At 38.3% G+C, this 27,797-nt stretch overlaps 1 long non-coding RNA gene across 1 annotated transcript; it reads right to left on the bottom strand.

The window, feature by feature from the left end:
• Window positions 1-27,738, bottom strand: LOC128137122 (uncharacterized). The gene is made up of 3 exons (XR_008233561.1): window positions 27,616-27,738; window positions 23,193-23,549; window positions 1-3,476 (listed from the first exon to the last, which is right to left on the bottom strand). It is a non-coding gene; the product is annotated as an uncharacterized LOC128137122 (long non-coding RNA).
• Between the last annotated feature and the right edge of the window lie 59 nt (window positions 27,739-27,797).

Genomic DNA, 27,797 nt, shown 5'->3' with positions numbered 1-27,797 from the left:
TTCCAGAATGAAACTACAAAGATTATTTTATTAAATTTTGGGGGAAAATATTGACTGTTTTTTGCATAATACTTCCTCATTCTAACATTGACTGTAACAGATAGGTGGATAAGCAGAGAAACAGTTCTCTGAAATGTGTGAGTGTTAGAAGTGACTGCCATTTCAAAGACATTCTCTCTCTATATTGCTAGCCATGAATTCTAAAAATAAGCTTTCATCTCTATCTCTGATTTTCCTATAGACTGCTGAGCAGCCAACATGTTGTCAAAGCTTCAAAACCTGCAGATAGTCTTCCGGTTCTCTGGCATGCCAGTAAACAAGAAAGTAAATCTCTGAATACTGAGCTGACGCTTTTTGTCAAATACTTGTTTATGGTAATGTTCAAATAAACAGTCGCTTCTAATAAGTCATCATCTTTCATCTTCAGACTACTATGGAGCTCATTATATACAAATTCTATTGAACTGCATTGCTGAGAAATAAGTTCTAGGGCATTTTTTTTTAATGTGAACTCCCAGTTACGTTGCTGTTAGTGCCATCAGCTTGTCTAATCCTGAAAAAAAAAAATTCATCTATGAGATCAAGTGATATTCTCCTTTGTAACAAAACTGACTGGGTTTACTGTTTTATAAACCATGCAGAGTGTCAGGAGTTTCATGGGCCTTTTATTTTGGGGAAAAGAAGAGTGGGCATTTTGGGAACTTCAGTTAGTTGTTTTTGCAATCATTCTTCAGTGACCTGTTGCTAGCAGCTTCACTCTGATGTGTTTTTAACACTGTACAGTTACAGCTGGTAAAGCAGAAGAAAGATCATGGAAAATAACAGAAAACTTGATTTAACAAGCTTTGACGAATACATGATATTTGTGAGATCTAGACATGAAAATCGCATTTAATTTTTGTAGCCCATGTTTATGACTCTTGTTAGATTTCTAATGACCTGAGTGAGACTTAAGGAATAACAGAGGAAAATAATTTTTAAAAATCTGTTTTCTTCTCCCATGACTGACTTTCGTCTTTCTCCATCTCTGATATCAGTGTATTTTGATTGGTTTCAGTGGTGTGTAATTCATTGACACACTTAAAAGAGGTTATATTAGTCATTTGTTGTAGAGTTCATGAAATTGCATATGTAATATCCAATTTGTTAGTGAATATTTATCTCAGCCTCAGCTGCAGCATTTATTGGTCAGCTTCTCATTCTTCAATTTGAACTGTGACACACAGGCTTTTGCTAAATATATATATTAAGTTTCTGAGTGTTTAGTAGTATTCACAAAGCCATTTGGATGGCAAGAAATCCATTACAGCATGACAAACAGAAATGCCTGGAAGCCAAAAAATGAATGAGGGGAACATATAGGATGAGAAAAAACCTCAGTGTTTCTCAGCCTGTGCTCTATTTTACACTAGTAATATTAAGAAAATGAGAGTAGGACTAGAGCTTATTTTGTGCAGAAAAATGCAAAAATGCTGTGTGGGCCATCTGCTAAATTTTGTTGGGTTAGAACAATGATAAAAAATACAGTCTTTTTAATGTGCTGATTTCGATTCACCATCTCTGCCTTCTAAATTTACATGTGCATTTTAGAGATGGAGGAAATACTTAAGTATTGCTTATAGACCTCTGGACTTGAGCCTTGAAGGCACCTCATACCCCCTACTGAAAATACACAGATGCAATGAAACACCTGATAAGCAGCTGTGAGTGTGCCTGTCCTCTCATAAACTTGTTCAGCTCATCCACTCATTAGTGCTGTCCATGTTTGAGCCTTCTTCATTGAAAACACTTAATTTCTAATTACAGGTACAACTGTTGGTTTTCTGGTCTTTCAACTCACTGTAAGCATAATGTATTTATAATTATTTGGTGGATAAAGTCCTGAATGACACACTCTTCTTATATCAGCTGCCAGGATGGCCCACAACCACCATATAATAATGGTATGCTTAGAACAAGAAGATTATAACTTAGAAAAATTGGATTCCCAGAAGAAAAGAAATGCCAGATTTACTAGCATCCATCCAAACCCACCTCCCTTTACTGGCCATCTGTCTCAGCCACCGTGCAAAAGCAAACAGAGTTCAACTTGCACAATGAAGAAAAAGAACTTCAGTTGCCACTATTTTAACATAAGGGAAAAAAGGTAATCACACATTGTAATGTTAAGCACTGTCAAGAGTAACTGCCTTGTAGATCTAGAGCTTGCTGTGACTCCTGAAACCTTAATAAGTACCCACTTAGCACTTGAACTATAGGATGGACCTCATAACCATGTAGACTTATTCTGGTCTCTCTGCTCCCACAGCAGTTTCTGCAGCTATTGTTAAGTGCAAAGTCTCAGCTATTTTGAGTTGCTGTTTTAAGTAGTCTTACCACGGCAAAATCTTCCAAGAAGCACAAGCAACAGAAGGAAAACACCATTTCCCCCTCCCCTTCAATCACCCTGCAAAATTTGAGTGAAATTGCATAGAATAAATTTAGACGACAAATTGCCACCTGATGATTTCTACGTGCTGATTTTTAAAGGCTAGCAAAAGCATTGGTCTTCAGTACAATTCTCAAAGTAAAGTTTCCTGCAGAATGCTCTGCAGTGGAAAGTATCAGGTAATCAAAACATGCTATGAAGTCTTCCTAACAATAAAAGGATATGATGAATACTTATGACTGAATTGAGAAAATGGTATCCAAATTTAGAGGATTCACTTGAAATTCTGTAAACTGAGGGCTGGCAGTGTTGACCTTTGAACCAATTAATATTTTTAAGTTCTTTGAAGTTTAAAATAGTTCTTTGTATGTTTGTGCTCTTATTCCTAAGCATTATCTTGTAAAAGTGGTACAGAGGATTAAATGGCAGAGTTGAACCAGAGCGCTTGCTTTTCACCCACCTTTCAGCCTCTACATCCATCCATGTAAAAGCTAGGAAATGTCACTGTCCTTTGTTTGATAGCATGTGTGGACCTTGTTATGGACCAGGACTCCATTGTGCTAAGCAGTATACAAACACACAGCACCAAAAAGTGGCTGTTGTGTAGACTCTGCTTTCACTGCATGTTGTGTTTGTCTCTGCAATAACTGAGTGCCTTCCAGTAGTGCACTAAGCAATGCGACTACCATCTGGCATGTGTTTGTTCGCTCACTGTCTCCCCAGGGGGAGAAGTGTGTGCAGTAGAGTGTTATGTTTCTGAATTTTTATACATGGATACTGACACGTGCTGTTATATGTGCTTATGCTAGAAATGACAAGGTCAAAAAATATGCCTTTCACTTCGAGTGAAAAATGGTAATGTTTAGGATGCTCCTTAGTTAATTCTACATGTGCAGGGTCCTGAGAAAGATCTCCCTGTTGCATAAGAAGATGTTGTGTTTTGAATTTAATGCAGCATTTTCTCATCTTGCATAGCCTCTAGTCACCCTCTGTCTTTAGTAAGGAGTTGCCAGGGGCTTCCATCCCTTTCTCCAGATGGTGTTGGGAGCTGAAGGCAAGAAAAGGGAAGAGGAAAAGTTAAATTTAAAAGTGTTCATATTCACAGAAATGAAATGTGTTCTTCCTGAGACTAGGAAAAGTCATGACACAACAAATTCTCCACTCATTCACATCCTGTGCAATCCCATCTAGGACAAGATGCTGTTCCATGTGTAAATACATGCAGCATTTGGTCATTACAAATACATTAGTGCTTCCAAAACTTGGAATCAAATATAAATGTACATCTTTGGTATCTGCTGATAAAAAACAAAACAGAGAAATTGTTCATCATCATGCTTCAGAAATCATCCCAGAAAGGAGATAAAAATTATTGAAAAATGACTTGTTCAAAGTATGATTTTTTTTTTAATGTCCCAGAGTCTTACATATAAAGACAGCCTGTTACACTATTGCATTAGCCTAGCTGAAATGCCAGGGAAGAGTATTTCTGACAAGATAGGCATCTATGTTTCTTTAGTTATTTCATAACCCAGACAGGTGTCATGTGGAATACGTGTACTTATGCTTGAAAAGGGAAAGGAACCTACTGCTTAAAATTTTTTTTCCAAAGGGAATTTCCTGAAGACTTCTGAAGAAGTCAACAGCAGTTCACTTGCAATCATTCAGGAGCCTCCAGATATGTTGTAATCAAGTTATGTCTTCCTTGTGGATATAAGTCCATGGGATCTCTTTATCAGTTCCCTAACTCTTTTCCTTTGTAGTTATTGTTTATTGCTCCATAGTGTTTCTGTGGAAGCTGTATATTTAGCCTCTTTCAAAAGTCTCCTATTACAACATTTTTTTCCCCTGTAGATTGATTGTTTATGAATTTAGCAGCAGAAATTGGTGATTAACCTATTCTTAACAATTTGGGAGTGGAGTGATTCTGATAAAAAAAGTGTGATACAAGGGGCAGAGCAGGTCACTGGGAGACAAGACTTTGAAATTCCATCCTGAATTCTGGCAGTAATTTCCTTTGTGGTTTTAAACATGTTACTTATCTTCTCTGCAGCTGAGTTTACCCGTATGTTCATAAAACACATGAATTTATCTAACAGGGATGCTACTGCATTTAATTTTTGAATTAAGCACTTGAGCATTTTGGTTTCTGTAAATGAAGATTTTCTCTTACATCTTTGCTAGGCTTTTAGAGACCAAATTAATTTGGAATAATTTTTGTGATGCTTTTGTTGCTCATGAGATAAGCTAGTAGCTCCCCTTACAAATGGTCATTAAAAGTGCCTTCAGTTTACTGTCAGTTTAAAATTGTGATTTTCAAAATCTCACATAAAAGCTCTTATTTTTCAAGAGTGATGCTGCAGATTTCATCTGTTCTTGTAGTTAGTGGTGGGATAAACTACAAAGAACATTAAGAACTTTCCCTCGGTCACAGAATATACAGTTTCCTGTAAACTTTATTATGAATTACAGAAGACGATCCTTAATCCCAATTTAATTCCATAAAATTAGCTTTAGTTTTTTTATTAAACATGGAAGTGCCTTTGTAAGTGGATGGCTTACTACTTCTGCTATGGAAATCAAGTTATTTTTAATTACACATGTGAGATTGTATTTCATAATACTGTTTATAAGTACTGTTATCTTCTGTGTCCTCTAATTTAGGTGGTTATGCCAAAGCTGTTGAGCATCCTTCTGAATTTTTTTGTTTTGTTTTATTTTCTTGCTATGTTTTTTTTTGCAAATATAGTTTTGTCATGTGTATTTTTCCTCATGCTCTTGTCATGATATTTGTCACAGGACTAATGGATTCTGCTCCTTATCCTCTGATTCACCTGGATGCATTAGGGGATGGTAATCTATGTCTTAACTAGACTAATGCCCCTTTCGCATGGTAAACAACAAAGAGATGCCTTTGTTACATTTTAAAAGAAATCAAATCTGATTACAACTGAAATATTAGGAATATAGAGTTGTGGGGTGTAACCATAGTAGATAAAGAACTTAAAGAATGTGCAGTACTGTACTTTTAGCTGATTATCGTTGGCTTATATTTTCTTTTAAGAAGCCAAGAAGATTTGCTTCTTGAAAACTCCCTACCTTTCCCATTTTGATAACAAACTGAAAGACCAATCATTGAAAAGGTTGGATTTCAAAAGAGAACATAGTATACATTTTTATGCAAACTAATATAGATAGTGATGAGAATCATACTGCGCAGAATCAGCTAAAGGAGGTCAAGAAGCGGACAAGTGAGGAAGACTATGAAAGACCACCAGAGGGCTTCTGAAGACCACCAGAGACCTTTGCTGCGCCTGCGTGAAGAGACATATACATATGCTAATAATTTACTGGAAAGTTGATGATTATGTATAACATTTCCCAGAAACTTAATGAATATGTGTAACAGGTGTGTATTTAACTGTATCGTTAGACAAGACAGGTGCACACGATAGGTGGAGCGATCCCCCGTGTGCCCAGCGCTGCAATAAAGGAGTGCCTGCTTCTTAACTTCTCATTGCTGTTAAGGAGTTTTATTCCGAATTTCGGCAACACCTTTATATGCACTGGTAGAATGAACACTTTGCCTGTAACTTCTGTTTCAGTTTTTGAAGCTGTTTGTTCCTCTTCTAGTAAGGACAAAATATAGTGAACAATGTCGTCTGTGCACTGCACAGTTTTGCAATAAGAAGCTACATACTTTTGAAACTACCTTTCGAATCTGTAAGCCCGAGATACAAGTTTGTGTACCAATTGTGAAAGTCTGCAAAGTAGGGGTCTGCACTGAGGCCCCATCATCTGCTCTTTCTTTCTGGGTCCTGATCCATCATCTCCTGTGTAAGTGTATTGCACATATACTGGAGGCTTTAATTTCCTCAGCTGTTGGCTACCAACCATAGCCTTTTATGCCAAAAGACCATATTAGGGACTTCGCTTGTTTGTTCCTTCGGTATACAAAGATCCAGCACAAGAAGGTGTTTACTTACTTAGCACATGCTATAGCGTCATGGGTGCTTCTTTGGGATATGGGGCTTGAAAGCTTAAATAAGGTCTATCAAGAAACCAGGCTTCTCAAATCCTGGGCAAGCACTCTGTATTACATGTATTGAATGAGAAATGGGCACTCCTTTTGAGTCCAGCCATGTTGTAACACAAGTGCACATCAATATATGTATTCATATCACTCTTTGAGCACACCTAGAAAACCAGGCCTTCAGTAGGTTGAATTTAAGGGGAAAGTTAATGTGAGTGTTACTGCATTTGGAAGTAGACATCTAACAAAGCCTGGGAAGTCATGGCTTAGAATTACCTATTTCTCTTCAGTGGCTCTGAAGAGAGCGAAGTGAAATAGTTCAGGTGTCTTCCTTATGGATGAGGAGAACCTCATCTACTGTTTCTGGCTTTGGAAAGGCCATAGGTGTGAGAGATACTCATGTGCCTGTTTTGTCCACTCAGCTCGGGAAGGTTTCATAGTCACGGCACTTCTGTCTTAGGTAAGTTTGGCAGTCCCTCCCCCAAGCAATTAAATGTGCAGAGGGAATTGATTTCTTCTCCTGTAATCTGTAGGTCCATTGAGAGATGTACTTAAACCCTGTTACAAAGAAAGCTGGGTAATCCAGTGACAATCACAGCAGGTCTGGTGTTAAACTGGTGTGTGATAGAACTGGTGTGGAGGAGAACGGTGTCTTAAAGACACACATTTCAACCAGAGGAAAAAGTGAAGATTATAAGGCAATTTCATTCTAAGCAGGGCCATCTGAAGTATATGGAAAGTGGCAGAAGGTTCTGAAGAGAGATGGCAAAACGCTAAACCCTGGTTCAGTGTTTCGTGATCTGTACCAGCAATGCTGAGACTCCCATTTCCCAGCACACTCCAGCACCATCCAGGAAGTGTTTCTCAGCCATTGATCATCATTTTGAAAACAAATGTATTATCTTTTTAAAGTCTTACATAATTTTATGTATTTATAATTTTATATATACATTTCTAAAATGCTACAGTGAAATTTTCATCTTGTTCTTTAGACATATATCTGGGCACTGCTAATTCACAACAGAGATGGGACAAGTTTATTCAAATGGAAGTGTTATCAAAATCATGGAATGATGCTGCCAACTATGCCATTTCTACCATAGAACACGGTTTTCTTTTGAAATGAATGCAAACCTTCTGTAATACAATTACACTTGTGGGAACATTTGTCAGATGGAACGCAAGCAAATTAGGGATTTATTTACAATGGTCCATTACAGTTCATTCTAGATCAGCTAGAAATATTACCAAATAGTTCCATTTAAATTGTTAGCTGCTACTGTCAGTCTAGGTCTTTCACAGATGAGTTTTATCGGAATAAAGTGCTGACAGCACTTTTTTAAACTGAACTACAGAACTCAGGGTTATACTCCGTAATTTCCAGTGTCCTCCCATACCCTTAATATCTGCTGGATGAAAACTGTTACTTAATTCATTTGGCACTTTTATCCAGTTTCACCCTTGAAGGTTGTAAATGGGGCTTGAGTTCTTTTAGCCAGACAAGATAAAACTGAATATCTAGCCTAGAAAACCTGACAAAAGTGTATGTGAGCTTTATTAAAAAAAAAAAAAAGTTCTCAATTTGTTAATAATAACACTTGAGTGTCTTATATGTAAAGGAAGGATATGACTAGGGAAGTAACTGAGGTAAGAACTTTGTTGTGTTCAACACTTATAGTAATGGCTAGATAAACTACAACTGGTTTCCACTTTTTGAGGAATGCCTGGTAACTCAGAAGGGAAATGATCAGCCACTGATAGCCTATAAATGAACTCCAAAGTGTTATTAAGCCTTAAATGTTCTACAGAATGCAATCATTCCTAACAATTGCTGTCCTCAGCTTTTACAACTGAATTGAGTGTGGTAACTATCATTTTTTTTTTCTTTTCTATCTTTCTGCTGAACTCTAATAAAGACCAGCATGCTGTAAGGTAGCTGTGCTTGGGTTCCTCTGAGAGGCCTGATGCTGTGAGTGTTAGCAGAAGACTACTAAATATTGGTAGGATCAGAACTCTCACTAATTTCAGTTGTGGTCTTTTTCTTTTGGGAAAGGAATGTGCTGCAGTCTGCCTCTTATAGAATAACTTCCCTATCCATCTCCTTCAGCAGAAACTGGTGAGCCTCTTCCTTTTCTTCATAGATGCATCTTCTGCTATGTCCAGAAGTATGTATTTTGTTCACCATGCCGTCAGCTTTTCTGATTGGAAACCACTCTCTATTTCCTTTTTTTTTGAAGCCAAGGCAATGTAAAGCAAGAAATGTAAGAGTGCTGACACCAGACACATGGAGCAGGACCTAGTGTTAAGGCAAGAGAGTCAGCAGAAGCTACTATTCCTCCCTCTTCTCCTGCTACTTCTAGCCCTTTCCCCCTACATCCCTCAGTTCTCAGCTAAACAATACACGGGCATGAGGCCAAGCCACCAGGTGGGAGGTGAATTGGCCTGTCTCCAGAAGATGCAATGGCCAAGTTTGTAGGCAGAATTGATTTTTAACATTCGCCAAATTTGCCTGAATTGTTGCCAGCACAGGTATGATGAAGGGGGAGAAAGAGAAGAGGAAGCCTGGACAGTAACTAGTCATTCATCAGAGAATAGTGTTTTCTCCCATATTGTTTATGCATTTTAGTCATTGGATTAAAATAACTGGACATAACTTTTCAGGCTGTCTGAGCCCTTGTATCTTCTGTACTGCTTTGTGTTCACTCTACCTCCATAAATGTTGCATTTGTTGCTGTTCGATGGGCCAAACTAAACAGGAGTCTTGAAGTCTGTACTTAAGGATTCATTTTAGGAGATCTGGATTTCTTAGGCTAAGGAGGGAACTGAATTTGCCTTTCTGATGTACTGCTTTAAAAAGAAGATCACGTAAGTGGTACACTCTATCACACTTGTTTAGGAGTCCAGAGCGACATCAAGGTTTTTTTTTTTTTAAAGAATAGACTGAAATGTTATGCAGGAGTGAATGGGGCATGGCAGATGCTTGCTTGAAAGGCAAGACCTGTTGGATCCTACTAATAGGTCTGGTAGGAGGTCTGAAGAAGGTCAGCAGACCACTGTGAAGGCAGGCTTGATGGCATGTCTTCTTTCATACAAAGGGCCCGCAGCCATGTGGAAGTGATTCTGTACTCCCATGCTAGAAGCCTGTGTGCCCATCTTCCTCATTTCTTCCCTGTGTTAGGAGTCCATCTCCTGCAGGATGGTATCAATGCACAGAAGCTGAAATATCACACTTCCTATCAGAACAGACTGGATACAAAAATCTAATGATTGTGCAGGTAGCAGTCAGGGGCAGGGAAGGCAGGTGGGGAGCAGATACTTGTGAATTCTCAAAAGAGGCAAGAAAGATCTGGCACAGCACCTCCGCAATTACACTTTTGATTTCATAGTGACTTGAAACTCTCTATTTAATGTTGCCAACCACTCCAGCAAATTAAGGAGTTAGTTCTTATTGTTCTTTTTCACAGGATTGTTTAGGTTAATTTTCAGCGACCTCTAAACAATAAATAATTTACAATTCTACAGAAACATGTCTTTTACTGCTTGAATAGTCACTTGACAACTTGTTAAGTGGGAGCTGAGTAATTTGGAGCTGAGAAAATCTTATGGTGGCAGCAGAAAATTATATGATTTAAAAGAAGCTTATGAAAGGCCAAGAGAAAAAAAGCAATAGGTTTGATATCCTTCAAGCACAGTTGCAAGGAAAGATTCTGCTCACTGTGCTGGTCCAAGGGGCTCAGGGTAGAGTTCTGGCAGTGTGAGAGGGAAGCGGTCACTTCAAATATAGCCTGTTGATTCAGCCTACCAAAAATGAAAATAGCCATAAATAAAAAAGGTAATTATTTATGCTAGAGAAATAGTCTCTGGTTTACATTTTACTGCACTTAAGTATGACTCAGTCTTCAGATCTCTGAAATTGGTGATTTATTTCTACTAAGTCTTAGTAGAAAGTCTCCATACTAAAACATTAAAATAAACTTCTTTAAAGTGTGTATAAATGTATATATATATATGCATATAAAGGAATAAATTTAAACCTCAGTTTCTAGAAAGTCATTCTGTACTTGTGGAGTAAGAGCTAGCAGTTGGCAGAACATGTAGTATGGTATTTCTGTAAAGCAGTATCTAATCCTACTTTAGGTGTAATCTTGACTGCAAGTAGTATATTATTAAACTACTGGATACTAGAAGCTCATTTTTCATAAAGAAAGTATTGGGAAAGCAACCAAAATGGTTTCCTCATGGGCTCAGCCAACTCCCTCTACACTGAATAAAGATCCACTTTCTTCTGGGGATAAGAGATTAGATTCCCAGAGCTGTTTACTGTTGGAACTATAATTACCAGAGCCTGTCTTAGTACCTGGAATGGTTTCGCAGAGATAACTGCTCTTTTTATGTGCTAATTCATGTTTGACTAGCACAGCATTTGCAGCTGACTGTCTTTGTGTGTCGATAGCTGAATCCACTATCCACCAGTTTGTTCTCCAAATGTTACTGCATAACTAGCAGAATGTACTTACATACTTCTGGGCAATAATTACAAAGTATGAATTGATCCCTCTTTATACACTTCTAATACAGCCAAATACACTAGCTGCCAAATGAAACATATGTATATCTACAATAGGGAATCTGCATGTTCTATGTCAGGCATTTGTTATTTACAACCAATTTGTTGAATGCAAGAATCAATATTTAATCAGAACCTCCAACAGTTATCTTCAAGTTTCGGAAGTCATGATTAGTTTCAGAAAATACAATTTGAAGCCCTCTGACACTTCAGAAAGTAGGAAATACTGTACACAACCTAGGCTGTCAAATGTGAAAAACCAAAAGTCTGACTAGTTAGTTGCGCTGCGGGAACGCTGACTTGTATAATACACCCAGCTGTTTTTTCCCCTTTCCAAGGAAATAGGAGAAATACCTAATCTGACTGGGTCTCATTTTTAGGTCTTAAGTACCTGTGTGCTGGATCAGTATCCCACAGTCTATCTCTAGTAACAGGCATCATTTGGCTCCCTGGGGAAACTGACTCAGGAACAGGGGAGCCCCAAATTAGCTCCCAGCTTGGTCACTGGCTTCTCCTCTCCGTATCGCTCATTCCCCTCTCTGTGCCAATTCTCCCATGCCACTTGGGGTCACCACGCATCTGACAATGTACACATGGGAGTGTAGGTGTCTTTCACTTCTCACATCTGTAAAACCCAGTGTCATAATTCCCTGCAGGCTGTTTTTCTCTGGTGGGTAGCTCAAGCAGTGCCAGTTCATATGGCCTGTTTTTCCCCTGTGCAGAAATGGGAGAGCTTTGTGTCTCCAGTGCCACTGAAAACCTTCCTGCTGAGAAGAGCGGTTGCAGGGCAGCAGTTGAAATTCCTCAGTTGTTGTGCTGGGTCTGCGCTGAAGGCTGAGCTATGTTGGTTTCATCAAGAGCTGCTTTACACTCATAAGCACTCACTGATGTTTTCCGCTACGTGGGACACGTCAGGGATTTGTGCTTTGATTGGATTAGAGTCTGGTTGGTGGTTACAGCATACAGGCAGCCCTAATTCTTTCAAAAGCATCTTCTAAAAAAACATTGTTAGGAATTGGACCAAGTGAGACACAGATCTTAAAATGCTGGGTGAGAGAAAGGTCAGAGTAGTCTGAAACATGAATGATTAGTATTTAACATCCAGCTGTAAGCTCTATTGTCATGCAACTTGTCAGTAAGGAAGTGTGTGGTTTGAGACATCTATGCATTACAGAGGATGTATTTACTCATATGCAGCAGATAGAAATGGGTACTGATTGTTGGGGATTTTTTTTGTTGTTGTTCTTTTTAAAGCGGATTTACAAAACTTCAGGGGCAATGAGTGATGTTTTTGCTGCGCCCCTGTGCAAGCCTGAGGAGCTGTACATGCCTGTTGCACTGGCTGCACCCATGCTGGGGTGGAGGGAGGTGACAGTGGATGTTAGCAGTGGAGAATGAAATAGGGACATGACAAGGGGAACAAGAATGAATGTGAGAGCCGTGATGCCGAAGGAGAGAGGCAAGGAAATGAAAGAAAAAGCAGACCAGGGAACCGGACCAGGATGAGAGGGATGAACACAGGTAACCAGGCCAGATGGTCAGAAGAGAAGTAGAGGGTGATTTCCAATGTGAGATTTTCAAACAAATTTCAGTCAAGTTACCATGCCAAGATGTGCAAATCTGATCTGATAAGTCACTGCCACTTCAAGCAGCAGGTTATGTTCTCTTGTCTCTCCTTCTCCCCATGGATTCCCTGTCCAGCCCTGCCATGTACTACTGCCACTCATGACTGCTCTGGTTCTCACCGGTCACCTCTGTGGCTGCTCACAAATGTGGCAGAAAAATAATCTAGAAAAATACAGGGTAGTCTTCTGCTGAGGTGGGTTCTACTGCTTCTGCTGCAGAAAGGTTCAGTCAGTGCCTTAGCTGGCTCAAGGGAGGAAATAATCTGGAATGGGGATGAGTGAGACAGTGAAGAAACACGAAGGGATGGGATGGGATGGGATGGGATGGGGTGGGAAGGGAGCAACATTTCTCTCCTTTCAGTGACAGTGAGCCATGTGGTAGACTTAGCCACTTGTAGAGATGCAACCTGAATCTAATTCATGTTCCAAAATAATTTGTAGGGATGTTGGGTCCCACACCTTTCTACTCAAGATTAAACATGAAAACACATCAGCAGAAATCACAGACCTTGACACTGCTGCCGTATTTATAAATGCAGAGTCTGTTGTAGGGAAAGAGTGCTTTCTTGTGAGATGGTGCCGATAGCTGTTCAGAAGGTCAAAAAGGCAAGGCATCAGTGCTGTGAAAGGAGTGCCTGTCTATTTTTCTCTTAATTTTCCTCCTTGCAATTCCTGCCATCATTAAACTCAGTGAATGTTTTTGTGCTTGTTCAGATGAAACCCCTAAATCATTTGCAGTATGCTTTCCCCTAGCAATTATAAGTATATGGGTCTGTACAAGAGCTTTGCCAGACTTAACTATTCTGTTTCGCTGAGCTTGAAGCAAGCCATTTTTCTGTATGTGTATGTGTGTGTGATTTACAGGTTTGAATTACTTGAGTTTCTCCTTAGGATTTGTGTTCAAACCTTTCCTGGTTTCAATCATAGACAATAAACTGGCTTCTGCTCATTCAAACCCCAAGGCAAATGTCTCGGATGTGTTTTCAGTTCTCAGTGAATCTTCACTAAGCGTGCTGAATTCTAAGCCTGTTGCTTGTTTGCAGTTAGGAGAGCTATCAGTGAAGCATAAATCAAGTTACCACAAATTATCTAACTGAAGTAGATTTGTCAATGCTACACCAGTATAAGGTGAAAAAAAAAAAAAGTTTTGTTTGTATTTGCATATCTGTGATGTACCCATCAGATACCTCAAGAGCATGACAACTTTTCTGTTTGGGAGTAGGACTGTCTGGGACATTATATTCTAAGCAATTTATACATAAAGTCATTGAAGAGCCACCACAGAAAGCCTGTTTGCTTTATTGTGGTATGTTGGCAATGGGATGCATCCCTCCTGTAACTGGAACAAGGTCAGTCAGTAAAAAGTTGTATTTGTGATGGCACTGGGCAGGACAGAAGGGCTGTAGAAATGAGAAGAGTTCCTCATGTGTAGGGTCAGGTAGACAAGAACTTCTAAAACAGTTGAAGTTAGGCACGTAAATTGCTTTACTGTGTGTGGTTTGCCCTGTTTCTGTTCTTACCTTCGCACACACTTGCTGTCACCTAAGAATCTCAGCTTGTTTCCACCTTTTCTATCTTCTTCCTGTTGATAAAAAACCCACAACAATCCCTCAATCACTGTTGCCAGCTCAAGGGGGAGGGGTAAGAAATGATTAAGAAGGTATAGACAGGTGGATTGTACATATCTGTAGAAATGGCCTCCTTTGAGGTGATACTGAAGCACAGTTTTAATTGATTAATGCTGGTGATTAATTGTCACTAAGTTTCTGCTTGTTATTCTATATTACTTCCTCTTCTATTTCTGTTTATGTTGTTGAGGTTTGAGCTACCTTTTATTTACTGTTCTGTTGTAGTGGATTAAAGCAAAAATACCCATCACCATCCCTGTAGAACACCACCTTAAAATGGCTGAACAAAGCATGAAAAAATAATAATTGAGTAACTAGTGATTTCAGCTGAGAAAAGAGCAGAAAATTTCTATCAGAACATGCAGGATCACCACGTTTTGTGTTTAAATCTGCTTTCCACAATGACAGAAAATTCCCTCTGAAATTAAGGAAGCTGCCTTTTCTTTTCCTAGTACAACGGAATCGATTTTCTGTGTCTGTTACGGTGACTTTTTGCTCAGTGTGCTGGGGCATGTCTCACTATCATCAGTTGTCAAGTCTGTTTGTTAGACTCTGGGCCAGGTTCTGCTCTGTCCAGAACTAGTGAAAATCTGAAGTAAGGCCAGTGAAATTAAACAGTGTGTGAGGCTTGAACATAAGTTCAAATGTTTTCAAGATCTGCACCTTGTACAACCAAATCATCATAAAGCTGGAGGCCCTGTACCATTGATATGCTAGGAAAAAAACAGATCTCAGAGACATTTTGAGATTTATCCTCCTGATAGCAAAGCTTTGGGTTATACCTTTGCATAGGTGAGGTTATTTGTGTACAGAATAACATTTTCTGGTTTATAAGTCTCTATGCTTGTGTCAAAGAAAAGCAGGTTGAAATAAAACATGAAAACATAGGATAAATGCCTCCCACACAATTGTTCTTTCAGCTGAGTCACTTTCTCAAATGCAGTACTACGGGACAAATGCAAATGTTTCCTCAGTGTCCTAAAAGCGGTCTTTAACAGTAGAATTGGGTAATTTTTTGTTATAGAAACCAAAGAAGAGCCTGGATCCAGTGTCTGTATAGGAGGGAGATACAATGCTGCTTTGTTCTGGTTTTGTAAGGCATACAAGTCTTTTGATAGATTCTGCCACTGGAGGAGAATTCCAACAGCTTTCCACCACTGTCATCTTCTCCTCCTTTCCCAGTAAGCTACTCTAGAATTAAGCAGAGAGTGTAATACAAGGTCTGAGAACCTGTAAAAAGTCAACCAGTTTTTAGTTAAGTTTTAGAATTCTTGGAGTGATCTTCAGAGAAACCAAGTGGGATATCTTTTTAAATACAGTATGCCATGGTATTGGGTTTTCTACAGTGACATGAGGGTTATGCTTCACTCTTTTCCTTAGTGCCTTATCTTGGCTCATAGAGTAGGAACCAGACCATCCCTCACTTATTGCTGCAGGAGATAAGGGCACATGAAGTAAATGTCTTTTCCTTTAACTGTTTGTTTTCTCCTTGTCTGCACTTGAAACATGAAGGAAGCTAGCAAAGAAGAAGGGTTCCCAATGACACAACTTTTTCACTGACATACTCTTGGGCAATGGCATCATCTTAAGGTGGATTTGTTATGTCACACTCCTTACTCCTCTTACCTTCTGTTAAGTAAGGAATTTACATTGCACTGTGAGAATATGGTGGTTTTTCTTCATGTAAACAGAATAGGTAAGTCACGGCAGTATCCCATCTCCAATTAAAGGTCATCCACATGTTATTGCCAGCAGACTGGTAGGAAGGCAGTTTTGCTTCAAATTAGACAGAATGAAGAGTCAAATCTGAGCCTTGAACACTCTGGGAATGATTGCCTGAGGATTCTTCTCTGCATCCAAACAACAGTTAATTATAGTTGGTTTTAATTTTAAAGTCTGTTATTCTAAGAACACTAAAGGGGGTAGCTGTCATTTTGTATATGCATCTCTGACAGTTTGTCAAATTGTTTGTTTTCATCAACTGCAGTATATTTGCTGTAGCAGAATTCATTACTGCATTGAAAAAAATCAAACATTTCTCCCAAGTTATCAAAGGAAAAAGAATGTGTGTTTTTCACCCACTGCCCAATGGCAGCCAACATAGTTTAAAATTAAGGATGAGGGTGGCTAAATGTCTTGGATGTCATCAACTTCTAGCCGACCTACTTTGTCCAGAGTAATTTTTACTGTAAACTAATCTTTACAATGTCAGTTCCTCAACATTATCAGTGTAATTAATGCATCCTTCACAGCAGCAGTGTGGTCAAAGATTTTGCTGATGGTGCTGCTTCTCAGGGCTCCCAGTGACTCATTGTCTGAAATGTTCTGATAACTGAACACACCATACCCCAAAACCCTCCCTGTAAACAAACTCAGTCCAGCTCCAGCACTGGACCTTGACACATGGTGTGCGGTGAACATATAAATCTATATTTAATTAGGCCAGAGGTTGTAGATTAGACAGAGGTATGTCAAATGTTGCCATTTTTTCTTCATTGTTGGGTTTAAGTTTTGTGAAACCAAAGGGTTGCAAACCACAGCCTCTTTGCATCTAGCTCCTCTTTATCATGCTCTGTACTTAAAAAAAAGGTGTCCTACCATTCAAAAATCTATCTTCAAGGCAGCATATCTTCATTTACCACTTATTTTGAACCTATTTGCGTCTAACATCCATCCTCAGTTTTCCCACAATCAGTATAAAACCATCTCTCTTGAGTCAGACTGTTAATCAGAAAGACTTGTTTTTTGGCTCTGTATTTTACTCCAATTTGGTTTTTTCCAGTCAGTTTACAAGCAAGTATCTGTAAACCAATTAGTTTGAGCAACTCATCTGAACCAAGGGGCCATGGTAGCCTTCATCTATAAAAATATGTCATACATACTCTCACCTATGTTGCTAAATTAATCTCAGAAAGACTATTTCTGCAATAAGGCTTTAGCTAGTAGCAAGCGTAGTAGCATGTGACTTGAAAGAGATTGCATATCTTGCACTATAAAATACACTTTAGATAAAGTATCTTAGCTGGTGGCACTTTGATATGGAAATCTGTACTGTTACATCCTCACAGACTACTGCACTCACTTCCGAGATTATTTTTGAACAAAAACTGTAAGAGAGAACCTAATGAGGTTAGGCTTTACAGCTCAGCTTCCTAGCAAATGAAAGATTTTTTTTGGACTTCTGTCTGCTTTATTGATAATTCAACTATTGAGGTTTCCAGATAACACTGAAACTTTTTAATTCAGCACAAATTCTGGGATTTACCTAGGCTTTAAAGGCCACGACTGACAAACAAAACCTTCAATCTTTGTTAAGGAGAAACATAAAAAATATGGCGAGGAACTTAACTGCAGCACTAGGCATTGTGACTGTTGCCATAAAGCATGAAAGGCAGATCTTTAACCGGTTTAGTGTGAAGTTCGTTGGAACTGTATTTTAGGCTAGCTAATAACTGTTCCAGAATATTCCTATTTGGTTTTAAACATAAAAAGCTATTGGGCTAGGAAGAAAGGTTGCTGTTATTAAGGTTGGGGGGGACTGGGAGAGAATATCAAAGTACTGGCTGAGATTATTTTAATACCTTTTTTTTGTAGTTGGCATGTACAAATTCATCAAAATCTAATCTGCTTGTGAGAAAAGACTGATTTCAGTTTGTATTATCTTTCCACAATGGACTGGGGGGGGGGGGGAAGTTTCAAAATTGGTGATACTGCCTTTTTTAATATTTTGAAGACAAAAATAGTTTGAAATAATGATGTTATTTCATAACATAAACCATAATAAATAACATGTAAAAGCTCAAAACTAGAGCAAAACTCTGTGATAACCCAAACTGATCATTGGGCATGGCTTTCTGTTGCTGTTGTTGAAATTTTAAGTGTTCCCCAATTCAACCAGAAAAGAATCTCAAACATCGCAAAATCTCAATTTGGAAAAAAATAATCTCTGAAGTGTATGAGAAACACATTTTTTTTTTTTGAATGAAGAAACTCTTAAAAACATTATTTTTCACCTTACAATAACACTGAGACTATATGTCAGTTAGTTTGTTATCTTCCAGTAACAAACCATATTGGTTAAGAAAACAAGCCAAGATTAAAGGAAAATAGATTAATAAGAGGACTTTCTATTAATAGTAAAGTAGCAATAATTTTAGAAATAAGCTTATGCTTAGATTTTTAAAAATTATAGTGATATTCAAGGCCTGTTATAACAGTGTCTTTTGCTAAAACATTCAATTTTTCTTCTCTTAATGTATCACTGCATTTACAGTTCTCATCCGTTGTATGCACAGGATGGTATGATTTCTTTTTTTTTCCTGAGGTATTAAAATGCTGTTAAACATGACAGCACTAGGAAGCATTTACTTTCCCTGGAGAGACTCATGAATTCCGATATTGCCTCTGTATTTGCTGGAGTATATTCTTTGCACTTTCTATTTAGTGTTGAACCAGAAATAGAATACCCTGTTGCCTGAGCAAAACGCTGGGAACATAACAAGTTCTCTTCAACAGGCCCATGTTAATACTTACCTTTATTTTCCATGTAATTTTCATTAACAACTAACAAAAGTCTAAAGCAAAATATGTAGTATGTACACTTCTAGTATAATTTAGTGCATAACACCCCACACTTATTTGCTAGCACTGTATAATTTAAACTGGCTAGAATTATGTCCCAGAACATTGTTTAAATCAAAAAAGTAAAAGCAACAATTAGGCTGTGCACAAAAAGGTGACATAAAAACCTGTTACTACTGCATTTGGATTAGTGTGGTGGTACATTATTGAAGTAGTCCTGGCTCTTGATAGGTACTCATGTTTAGTTATATATGTACTGGAGTACACAATGCACAAATATAGAGTACACATTTTTCATTTAACAAAGCAGATTGAAAGAGCCTGGCAAAACTAAAAAGCAGTATCTGTTAAATATAGGATGGAATATGATATAGAATGTAATTCTGGGGTGTTAGTCTTTCCATACTTATCCAAATATGTGTGTGTGTTACATGTGTGTATGTACATTTATGTACACATGCACACACACACACACAGAGTTCAAAAGCTGACGCAGCTACTGAATATTGGTGATACTTTCTGTTGTTGAGATGGTTTTTCATGACATATGTAGCTGAACACAGGTTTTGCTGGTAAAACAGTAATGAAAAAGAAGAAAATTGTGGCTCTTTAAGGAAACTGAATGCTAGACATGGTTTTGGAATATTCATCAAAGATTAAAATAGTTCCAAATGGACAGTCGAAAATTTCTGATCATCTGGAGGCACTGAACATTCATAAACAATAGCTAAAATTTTGAAAAGGTGACATGAATTGCCCTGCAGACTGTCTCTTTGCTATGTTAATGCATTTTACCAATTTGCTGTAATTTTTAATATTGATTTACAGGAGATTCTTCTACACTTAGGCTCCTAATTTTCAGACCCTCCAAGCAATCACCATATACTGACTATTGAGTTAGTTCAGTTGTTATCATTCCTCAAGTGAGAATGAAGGACACCATATACTATTATTTATCTTTGCTTATCTTCCCATTGCCATTAAGTATAGACCTACTGTGTTTTCCTTCTTCACTCATTTATGTGCCAGCATTTACACATGTTGTGCTATTTTATAGTGTATGAAATATATTTGTGCACACATTCAAGACTCTGCCTTGTAGCAAAGTTACAAAATATTCATGCATGGGAATATTTAAGAGACAGCATAAATTTAACTTGGTTTTACAGCTAAACTAGCCAGCTGCAAATTAACTGATGAACATTTAGTCTAGCCCTATCTGGGGCCAAATATACCATATTTCTTGACTAGAAGCAATATATGGTATCATAGTACCATTTACTCTGCAGAAATTATTCTGACACTAGTAAGAATCACTATGTGTAGGTTAATTATAAGTATTAATTTACAAAATTTGTGCAATGCAAGATCTTAGTTATGATAAAATTTGGATCACTAGTTTATAGTTGTCATCTCTAGCTTCACAGTTGGATCAGGCTTACACCTCGGTGCCTCTTTGTCCTATATTTAAGAGAAATCCCAGAGTCACAAAAAGCTCGAACAGGCTTTAAATGAAGTGGGAATACGATGCTTATTGCTCTGATAGTGGTGGGAATGTCTGATAGGACAAGGAGTGGATAATGTCAGATGACTGGAAGAAAAGTTTTGGTTTTTTTTTTTTTGCTAAGATGGTGCACACTTTTCTTTTAAACACCAAAACACTCTTGAATATGGTCCTAAAAAAAAAAAACCAGAGAAAACCAGCTCCCATAAGTTCCAACTTCCATGGGTATCAACAGAGCTAGTTGCCACCTATTTGTAAAGATTTGCTCTGTTGGGTCTAGCCCAACTCCTGTTAAAACCAAAAGGAATCATTTCAGCTGGTCCTAGCTGAGTAACTGATGTTACTATTACATCAGTTTAATGTAACGATTATCATGTCTGGTTTTTAGGACAAGTTATGACTTATATAATCTTCATGTTGAACTTTTTGGCTGTTGAGGATTCACTGGATAATATTCTAGTTTCTGAAATATATACAGTGTCTCAAAAGACAAACTTACTCTGTTTAAAGCCATTTTCTGTATAAATTGTTATTGTCAGAGAATGAAGAGTACATAGGATTTGCAAAAACATGAGAATAGATCATGGATGTCAGAATCACAGGATGACTGAGGCTGGAAGGCAGGTGTGGAGTTCATTTGTTCATGCCCATTGCCTTTTGTCCTGTCACTGGGCATCACTGAGAAGAGTCTGGCTCCATCATCACTGGAACGAACTCAGTCTAGACTGTTGAAAGCTTACCCAGCAGCTTCTATTAGCCAGCAGCATCATTAACCAAGAGATCACTATGAAGCCATGGAGTTACCTCATCTGCAAACAAACATCTTACACAGGTGTGGCATTTTCACTGACTAAAGAAGTTGGATATGAGCCTCTAGACAGATGTTTTGTTCAGTAATACAGCAACATCTGTCCAAACATATATTGGGATATCACGACTGTGACAGCTGAGCTCTGTAAAGTGAAGCTGCCTAGGTTGTCTACACAGTGCTGGAAACTGGACTCCTCACCTAGATGCCCTCCCCCCTTCCCAGCTAAAGAGCTAAGCTAGGAATTACTACTTACTTTCCTGCTGCCTCAATAAGGAAGTTCAGAGCCTCCTCCTCTCCGTAAATCCCTTCTCCAGCTTCTTGATCCTCTTGCTAGCACTATTTGGACACGTATTGTGGCAATTCTAGCAGGGAGTGATGCAACCTACTGAGACTTTCCCAGCTTGTAGGAGCATAAAATGGCTGAGCTATTTCTACATTATTTATGCAGTTCTTGTACCTTTCCTACATTGCTCAGAAATGAATGTGGAGGAAAGACTGAAAGAATACCTCAAGCTTATACGATACCAGCCAGGTAAACCTAGTAGATCTGTGCCTGACATCTGTTTGATCTTCTCTGTAATTTTTCTTACTGTTTCTTGTAACAAGTAAAGGATTGTATGAAGTCACCAACTATGAGATATGAACCTGAAATTACTTTATGAAGTTCAGCTGGTGCCAAATAGATGCTGATGAAGTCTGGAGAATGTGTTAGACATTTTAATGTCAGGCACTCAGACTGATTCTGCATTGCTGGAAGGACTCACTGCAAAGTCAGAATGTGCAGCACAAATCTCATGTGTGCACACATCTGAGGACATCGTTATTAAGAAAAGTTAAAATCAGTGCAAACTACAGATTTTATGAGATTTGTCTAACAGAGAGAAATCCCTTGGTCTGAAGCTCATTCCTTCTGTCTGCTAAATTACTTTGAGACCACCTTGGGCTTTAGGAGTTATTTGGAAGGGGGAGGCCATTTTTAGATTTTGGCAAGTCAGCCATCTTGAGGAAACTGGACAGCAAAAGTAAATCCGGTTTGGGACATTCATTTTTCTCCCCTCTTCTTCACAAAGCACCAATATTTTTGAATGAAATCTTAATTTTTACATTTTGATTAATCAAAAACTCCTGCCATCACATGTGGAGTAAGACATTTACCTTTCTAATTGGAAGAAGCCAAATATATTTGAAAAAGCTTTGGCCACTGCTGCCAAAATACTGTTTCATATTCGCTATTGATGGGATTGCGTCCCTGCAGCTAAAAATGCTGCTTTACTGCAAAAGTCAGCAGGTAATCAAGGAGAAAGAATGGGAGGAGGTGACCTCACTGAAGAAATGAGGTGGGTTGTCATTACAAATACATATCTCACTGGCTGGGGAATGGGACTTTTCTATTCCATGGGTGTAAACAGAGGGCATAGGGTATCTACTCTTAAATATAGAATGTACATTATAAAGCCCATGTTCCCTTTTAGCTCTTGTTCCTTTCATTTGATGCATGAAAGATATACTGATTTGCTTGTTGTAAGAATGCAGGCATGCACTGTTGAAGAATTGAGGATGCGAAATATTTTATCATAATTCTTTATCAGTAACAAATGAGAGCTAAGAGTTACTACTATAAGAATTAAGGAATTAATAACACCTTTTATTAGTCCTGCCTCTTCTGTTGGCCCTATTCTTTAATTTTTCATCTCTTTGGTGCCTTTATATTTCAGAAGGAATTCCAGAGCTGAATTTTGTCCTGTTGAAAGAAATTAATCTGGTGACTGTTGAGAAATTTAAATGTAGTAAGTGTTTCTGCAAAGAAATGCCCAGTGCTGTTATGACTCTATATCACTCTATATCCACAAAAGGCAGCCCATAGAATACAGGTCAGAAAACCTTTTGGTGCTGTTAAAGTTTTCACATCAGTGATAAAATACTAATAAAAAGGTCCGTAGATGAAACAACAATCAACAAATATTAAAAACATCCTCTCATATATTACAACACAGTAAAACAAAAACCAGAGTTACCTCTAATGAGTGCAATTTTTACTTCTGCTTATCATTTGTCATTCCACATCAACAAGCAAGATTCACAAAACTTTGAAGAGACACTGTGTTTCATGTGGGCGTAATAGATGCTTTCCATGAGCACAGCTATCTCTTCTCCTCTTCACAGAAGGGATTGCAGACACATGCCTGTTCTCCTTTCCAGCCTCCAGAGTAATGTTTCTTCAGAGACCAAATTTCACGGGGCCTATTTTGATCCTGTCTTCACACTATGTTTTTTGATACTGTCTGGGTGAGTAGGGCCAAGAGATTTCTGATGTGTCCAAGGTTCTCAGTAAAATCAGGAAGACCAAAAACGTATCTTCTAGATAGATTTTTCTAAGCTAAAAATAAATATATCTCCCTGTATGAAATTTTAAAAGAAAGACATGAATGGATTTCAATATATTTTGTTTGTTTTGCCATACTGTAGAATGAAAATACTAGCTAGAAATGCACTAAGCCTTAACGTTTCAAGATTTATGAAAAACCTACATGTAGAATACATACTAGTGAATACACCCATGACAATTTGTGTTTGTAGCATTTATGCTTTTACAGCCATATCCTAGATTCTACCAGTGGTTGTGTGGTTAAAAGAGTTGACATATGTAACAGTGTCACAGTTCAGAACATTTGTAAATGTGAATACTTGTCGCCTTACCTTTACTAGCATTGCACTGCACAAAACATAATCTTGTAAGCTACTGGTGCCCTATTGTCGTGGTTTAACCCCAGCCAGCAACTAAACACCACGCAGCCGCTCACTCACTCCCCCTCCACCCAGTGGGATGGGGGAGAAAATTGGGAAAAGAAGCAAAACCCGTGGGTTGAGATAAGAACAGTTTAATAGAACAGAAAAGAAGAAACTAATAATGATAATGATAACACTAATAAAATGACAACAGTAATAATAAGAGGATTGGAATGTACAAATGATGCACAGTGCAATTGCTCACCACCCGCCGACCGACACCCAGCCAGTCCCCCAAGCGGCGATTCCCCCGCCCCCCCTTCCCCGTTCCTATACTAGATGGGACGTCACATGGTATGGAATACACCGTTGGCCAGTTTGGGTCAGGTGCCCTGGCTGTGTCCTGTGCCAACTTCTTGTGCCCCTCCAGCTTTCTCGCTGGCTGGGCATGAGAAGCTGAAAAATCCTTGACATTAGTCTAAACACTACTGAGCAACAACTGAAAACATCAGTGTTATCAACATTCTTCACTCTGAACTCAAAACATAGCACTGTACCAGCTACTAGGAAGACAGTTAACTCTATCCCAGCTGAAACCAAGACACCTATACACTCTCTTTCTCCTACACTGTAATGTTACCATTGGTAAAAGCAACTCAAATTATGTCTACAATTGTTCCTTTGAACCAGCTCCTTTTCTGCAAATGATTCTCATAAGATGCTTAAAGTTTCTTGCTGCCATCTCAATAGCCATGCTGTTAAAATGTTTGTTTTAAAATAGACACAAGCTCAGCTTTTTAAAAGGACCACTTTATTTAGCAACATGCTTTTTTTTTTCTTTTGCAAACTTTTCCTTCACTTACTGTGTGACTCCCACGCCATTTTCTAAGCTTATTTAAAAAGTTAAAAGTATTTTATGTATTTAAAAAGTCACTCTCCTCTCATGGACATCTACCATCAGTGTCCATGGTTCACCTCACATCAAACAAACATCAACTGTCCCTACACAAGGTCCTGTCCTGTCACTGCAGGGAAAGTAGTGCAGATGTACAGAAAAGAGATGCACCAAATGTTCATGACCGCAGGCCATATGGAAAAGGCCTTAGCAGGCCACATCTGAAGCTGTTTTTATCAGCCACAGCATCTTTGGCTGTAAGGGAGATGTGTCATTTTACACTGGCTAAGGATTGCTTCAGAATGAGACGTGGTTGGGGTTTTCTTTTAAAGTAGATTATTTATCCATCAATCCATATGTATAGCTGTCTCACCACCAGGTAATTAATATATATAAAGTGACTAGGGTATCTTAGGGGATTACCTTTCTGTTTAACTTTGGGGTTTTTTCTTTCCTCAGATGACTTGTTAGTTTACAGACAGACATGTAGCATTTGACTTTATCTCTCTTTCTCCTCAGTATCTCTACACCATGCAACGCAGCGCCATGCACAGATATTTGACCTAGCTGTGAGCAAGGTTTTTTGGGTGCTGGCAGCAGCATGACCATATTCTGATGCATGATCTAATCCTCCTCTGAGTGGAAAATTAGCCCCCTGGGACTGCTCCACTAAGTTGCCAATACGGCTCCCAGGACTGAGGCTAGTTGCTATACAGCCCTGGTTGTACTTTTGACCTATGTTCAGATCAGGAACTGCAAAATTATGAGAAGCATCTGCTTATTCTTTGTCTTGGGGACAGCGAGAGAAAGTTACGTTACTGAAACTTTAGATTAGTGTGAAATAATAATAAAAAATCTTTTGAAAACTAGAAACATCTGTTGCAGTCTCTTTTTTTCTTTTTTTTGGTGTCACAGCAGTAATGACCCTATTGCTGGTGAAATTTCATACTGGCATTAATTTAATAAAACAACAATACATAGTGAACATCTGGCTTCTTTTCCTTTTGTCTGTCACAGCCCATTCTGGCCCAAGAGCATTGCCCTAGTGGGTGGTAAACAAGTACAAGGGAAAATAAAGTATACCATCTGCCTCCATTTGTGTTTGCTCATTATATGTTTTCACGTTATTTATTCACTAAGCAGGGTCAAGAGCTTCAGTGCGGTCAAAAATATATAGCAAGATAGATTTGACTTATGGCACAGCTTCCATAAACAGTCTTATAAACTGTGGAGTAGCCTTGACACAGTGGACAGCATGGTCGAGATGAAAATACTGTGTCACAGCTTTCAGTTTGGTGGGAACCTACCAGACAGTTATTTTGAATAACTCTATGTTATTATGAAAATGGAAGGGACATTAGGTGGGATTCTGTACAGGTTGCTCTAACCTGCTTCCATTCAGTGTTTTTAGCCAGATGCTAATTAGCCAGATGCTAATTGAGGGTGCAAAGGGCTGGGAAGGCTCTACTAGTGTGTTAGCTGAAAGGTTTTGAAATTACATGATGTGGAAAAATTGCAGAAATAGTCTGAAAAAGATAAATTAGCATATGACATGGGCAAACATTGAGTCATGGCCTTGGCAGGGATAAACAGCTATGCAGCTGTAGGATGTAGTATTGGCATTGTAGCTGCCTATGGGTTCAGAGGGGTCTGGATTGTGGATTGAATGTGAGGCAGCACTGATGTTTTACAGGGCAAACATCATCCTGGAAAACAGAATGAAGAATAATTTAAGATAAGCAATATAACTTTGTCCTATGCAAAATGAGTAAAACATTAGTCTAGAGTCAGTTACTCCACTCTGAGGGAGACTTGGACTACCTGAAAACATTTTGGTAAGACACAGCTCCTAGGCGTCCAGAAAATATTTCCTACAGAAAAGACTTAAAGATTCAGGATTGTTTAGACTAAAGAAGAAATGGTGGAGGAGGTGTATGTGAAAGGAGTCTCAACTTTGTAAGAGAAATAGTAGAATTTTGTTTTGGCAATGAAGATTCAGACCAGGCGTTAGAAAAAACTTTTTAACTAGAAAGAAGGCCAACCTCTGTATAGACTCTCTGGGGAGAGTAACGAGGCTTTATCTGTGCAAGTGTTCACAGCTATGGTAAACAAGTAAATGTTGGAAGATATATTGCTATGGCTAGTATTACCTTGCCTGTATGAATGAACCAAATAATATCTTCTAGGGATCCTTCTAGCTTAACCTTGATGGATCTTGACAGCAAATTAACCTTCACACATAATCCAAGAATGGTTCCTTTATTAATCAAACAGTTAAAGTTAGATTAATTATAAAGGCATAGAGAGCTGTATTAAACATTTTGGTCCTTTGCTTTCTCTCTGTTAACAACTGTTAAGCTACTAGTTTAGTAACAAATAATTCTACTGTTACTGAACTGTACTGCATTGGATTGTAAATGTTTTACAATCCTGGCACTTGGACATCAGCTTACTATATTTATGTTCATTGTGACCTGTAAGACAATTATTCTTCCTAGAAAAATAAGGTTGAGAAGATCATGGCTTAAACTAACAGACAGCAGAGTCAGGATAATCTTGGTAGTAAATTTTAGGTGCTTGAAAATTATAGAAGAGAGTCAGTGACCCTTTTATGAGATTGGAAAAAAAGCTAAGACAAGCCTTTAATGCATACATTGCTTCAGTGAACATTTTCCAAGAAGAGAATAATAATCATAATAAATTAATGCAAATTTATAATCTAGCTATCAATGAAATATATATTTATATATAAAGATGAATCAGCCACACTCAGTTATTTAATATTAATCTAAAAAATACAGCATTATTTCTTTTACTTGAGAATTTTGAAAACTTCTAGATCCCAGGAATATGGCAATTTGTTTAGATGTCTCCTCTTTCTGGTATGAAGGCAGCGACTCTGCAGCTTTTGCTGAAATGCACCCTGGCACTCACATGAATAATTCCCTTGCAGCAAGTGAGCTATTAGTTTTGTGACTGGAAGAGATCACATCTATTC

Source organism: Harpia harpyja, chromosome Z (genome assembly GCF_026419915.1).
Source record: "Harpia harpyja isolate bHarHar1 chromosome Z, bHarHar1 primary haplotype, whole genome shotgun sequence".
Taxonomy (NCBI): domain Eukaryota; kingdom Metazoa; phylum Chordata; class Aves; order Accipitriformes; family Accipitridae; genus Harpia; species Harpia harpyja.
The sequence above is the reverse complement of the archived record's forward strand: the minus strand, read 5'-3'. Positions and strand labels throughout refer to the sequence as shown.